Raw genomic sequence first — 4,120 nt, forward strand, 5'->3', positions numbered from 1 at the left:
TGAACTACAGCACAAGGAGAGGGTTGTTATTCTCTGGAAAAGTCTCAGACCAAAAATTGACCTAATCCTGGCCCTGGTGGTGATTTATTCAAAAGTCAGACTGTTCTTATCCTGTTTCAGGCTGTGGACTGGAAGGTCTCTCCCTTCCCACACTGGAAATTCCCACTGCAGTGGATGGAAGGTTGGTGTGTGTAAAGAGCACATGAGCAAGGGGTGCAGGCCCAGAGAAAGGAGGTGTCGAGTTGTCTTGGTAAAGAATTTATACACCATGTGTTCACAGCTTCTTGACAGGTATAATTATTGGAATTGTCTTTTACTGTGTGCTGGGATTCTGAAGCACGTTTTCAAATTTGTGACTATCAGATGTTTGATCAAGTCACTTTCCCTCAAGGGCCTATGATGTATGGTTGTGGTGTGTTTGTTGCTGTTGTTCCTGTTCCTGCTGCTGAATGAGCAATTACTGCTGCTGTCGACATCGGGCTGTCCATAGCTTTTCAAAGTGAGCCTCCATTTCTTCCAGCACTTTTGGTGTGTATCTAACCACCAGCTGGATGCTGTCCTTGGCAGCCTTGAGTCGTTCCACAGCTTTCTCATGGTGTTCTCTTTCCACACTCACTCCATTCACCAAGAACAGCTGGTCTCCTCTTTTGAGTCCTCCTTGTCTTTCAGCCACCCCTCCAGGAATGATACGAGAGATATAAATTGGGGAATTTTGCTCCTTTCCTCTCATCATATTAAAACCAAGGCCTTCATCAGTCTTTGGCAGTTCGACTACATGAGGGTGAGGGTGGCTTTTACTAGCTGCAAAAGATGCAACTGTTGCCTGGGAAGTAGTAATGGTTCTAGACTCTGGGCTGCCACTGATGTCTAAATTCCCTTACAGCGTACACACAATACTACCTTTGGTATAGTCCTTGCACAGAATTCAGGACAGCCATTATCAGTCATCGTTTCATGCACATATTGATATACCTGTCGAATTGCTGTACAAAACTCACTCTGAAGCACTTTTTTGAGGGACTGTAGCTTGTGCACTTTTACTTCTCCAGATTCCTGTAGTTTGTCCAGTAATTCAATTGTTCTTGCAATATCTCTGTCCAGAGTGAGCGGCTGGACCACTGTCAGTGTCGCCATGTCTGCCGTGGGAGCCGAAGTGATGCTTGGCTTCAGCATCAGCCATGGCTCTGCTCTAGTGAGAAAAAGAGGAGGCGATTGGGGGCGGGGGTGGAGAGGGAAGAAGGCAAGGAGGGGAGGAGGGGGAGGCTGGAAGGTGGTGGTGGAGAAGAAAGCTCGGTGGGTTGGGAGCCAGATGGAGACGCAACTGTTCTCAGCCGTGGATCTTCAGACATCCCGCAGCCCAGCAGGTATCGGAGTGAGCCGCTCTGGGGAGCTAGACCCCTATCTTCCACGATGCACAAAACTAAAATCAAAGTGGATTAAAGATTTAAATATTAAAACAGAAACACTAAACTTGCTGGAAGATAAGCTAGGTAGAGCCCTCGAAGACACTGGCATAGGACAAGACTTTATGAACAAAACCTCAGTAGCACGGGAACTAGCACAAAGAATCAACAACTGGGATCTCATCTTATTAAAAAGCTTCTGCACTGCAAGAGAAACCACCAACAGAGCTAAGAGACAACCTACAATGTGGGAAAAAATTTTACCAGCTGTACCTCAGACAAAGGTCTAGTATCTAGAATATATAAAGAACTAACAAAAAAACCCCCAGATCCCCCAAACATAAAGATCCAATTCAAAAATGGGCATCTGAAATGAACAGACATTTCTTGGACATAGAAGAAAGAGCAGCAAATACGCATATGAAAAAATGTTCATCATCACTGGTCATTCGAGAGATTCAGATGAAAACAATGCTGAGATTCCACTTCACCCCAGAAAGAATAGCTGCTATCAAGAAATCAGCCAATAACAAATGTTGGCAGGGTTGTGGGGAGAAAGAAATCCTTCTTCATTGTTGGTGGGAGTGTAGACTGGTACAACCACTGTGGAAATCAATATGGAGATACCTCAAAAAACTAGAATTAGATATCCCATTTGACCTAGCTATTCCCTGTTGGGTATTTTCCCATAAGAATTAAAAGAATCATAGCACAGGGATATATTCACACCCATGTTTATAGTGGCACAGTTTGTAATAGCTAAAGCTTCGAAACAGCCCAATTGCCCATCAACTAGAGACTAGATAAAGAAGATGTGATTTTTTTTATAAAACGGAGTACTACTCAGCCATAAAGAATGAGAAGCTAGAGACATTTATAGATAAGCAGATGCACATTGAGGCCATACTCCTAAGTGAAATAAATAGGACACACATGTGTAAATACCAAATAGTTCCTCTGGTGTGAAAAACTAAGAGTGCAAATAGGATCAAAATGTACAATTGATATTGTGAAATAGGAAGAAAAGATCTAAAGGAGTAGGGAAAGTGGGAGGGGTAGGGGAAAAGAAAGAAGGGAAAAGAAAAAATATGAGAAAAGGAAAAACATGGAAACAAAGTCTTTGTAAATATGGAAGGGCAGAGCAGGTGAAGGGAGGGAAGGGGAATGGGGAAAAAATAAGAACCAAGATATTCATGTAAAGGTACAATATCCCAATGATGAATGTAACTGTATTGTATACCTAAAATGTACCAATAAACTTAATGGAAAAAAATCTTGGTCTTTAAAAATAAGGATAGTCATACCTTGGTCCATGAACGCTTTTGTTTGTGAACAACCCTAACAGTTCAGTTCACAAAATTTTCTTCCATTTTTTAACTCTGCATAGGGTGACAAACACCATCCCAGCCATCTTCCCTGCATGAACACCAATGCAGCCGTCTTCCCCAGAATCGTGGAGTGAATTAAGCTCCTGAAGTGACGTAGCACTGCAGTTGTAAAGCAAATTACATTTGATTTCTATGTACATTTGTATATTAAAGAAATCGATGAGGTAAACTTAATTTTAACTTATTTTCCTGAAGGACATATGACTAGAAGTCCATAGTTTTCTATCATTCTCTATTTATTCTACCTGATTGTCTAGTAATTCTATTCTTGTTGGATGCCTAAAAGAACTGAACCGATACCACCAAATTTGGAATATGGGAGAGAAACAATTAAACAAAGAAACTGAACAAATTGATCTACAGGAACACTAGGTACATTGAGAACAGGCAAAGTTCATCCAAAGGAATATTATTTGTTAGAAGAAAGAAAAGTGAAGAGTGTATGAGGCAAAGGGAACAACGTACATGAAATTGTAGCATGATGAGTCTTATAAAGTCATACAGAACTGCATGTAGTAAGGTTTTATGAAAATAAAGGGAGAACAGATGAACTGGAGTTTAAAGAAGAGAGCCAGAAACATAGCTATTCAAGGGTTGTATGATGACAGTGACTGTCCTGGGACTAATTTGTTTGGGTTGGCAGGACTCTAAATTCCCTTAGCCCCCTGCTTGTTTGTGACTCCCAAGTTAATGTCATACTGCCTATGGGCATCTGATCTCTTGGGCTTCTCTCCTTAGGCATGACCCAGCCCTGGGGAGTCATCCCAAGTGATGAGTCAGTTCATTGTCTCCAGTGTGCTCCTCCACACCATACACATGCAGGCAGGATGACAGTTGATTGATTAAAGTTCAAGGTGATGGTGGTTATCTCAGTTCTGTCTTCCCTTTTTCTATTTTTCTATTTTCTTCTTCAACCTATTACTCATGGAGGACTAAGAAGCCTATTTTTTTCTTTTTTTTTATAGTCAGCTAAGTGCTCTTCCAAGATATAACATTGCAAAACTTGAACTGGAAAAAAAGAAAGCTTGCTGTCAAAACCAGAAGAGATTATATGTTCCATTATAAAATAAAATATGCAGAGTATCATTTATATGTTTAAATTATTCATTACAATGCCAGAAAATTTAATGAATATATTTCCTCTGTAGTTTATGTCATGATTCTCAGAAAAGGTAGAAATTAGGACAGTGGGTACTTTCGCTGTGAGGTTTACTTCATTCCTTCTGCTAATGAGTTTAGGTAACCTTCAGATCCAACTACTGAGTTTAAGCACTTTACACAAAAGATTAAGAATTAGGGAAATCATCATGTACAGTAGCAGGTCACATC

At 40.7% G+C, this 4,120-nt stretch overlaps 1 pseudogene; it reads right to left on the reverse strand.

The window, feature by feature from the left end:
• Positions 1-215: 215 nt before the first annotated feature.
• Positions 216-1,173, reverse strand: LOC101715334 (protein lin-7 homolog A-like; annotated as a pseudogene).
• Between the last annotated feature and the right edge of the window lie 2,947 nt (positions 1,174-4,120).

Source organism: Heterocephalus glaber, unplaced genomic scaffold (genome assembly GCF_053883595.1).
Source record: "Heterocephalus glaber isolate CG9 unplaced genomic scaffold, H.glaber_assembly_v1.0 deba00001572, whole genome shotgun sequence".
Taxonomy (NCBI): domain Eukaryota; kingdom Metazoa; phylum Chordata; class Mammalia; order Rodentia; family Bathyergidae; genus Heterocephalus; species Heterocephalus glaber.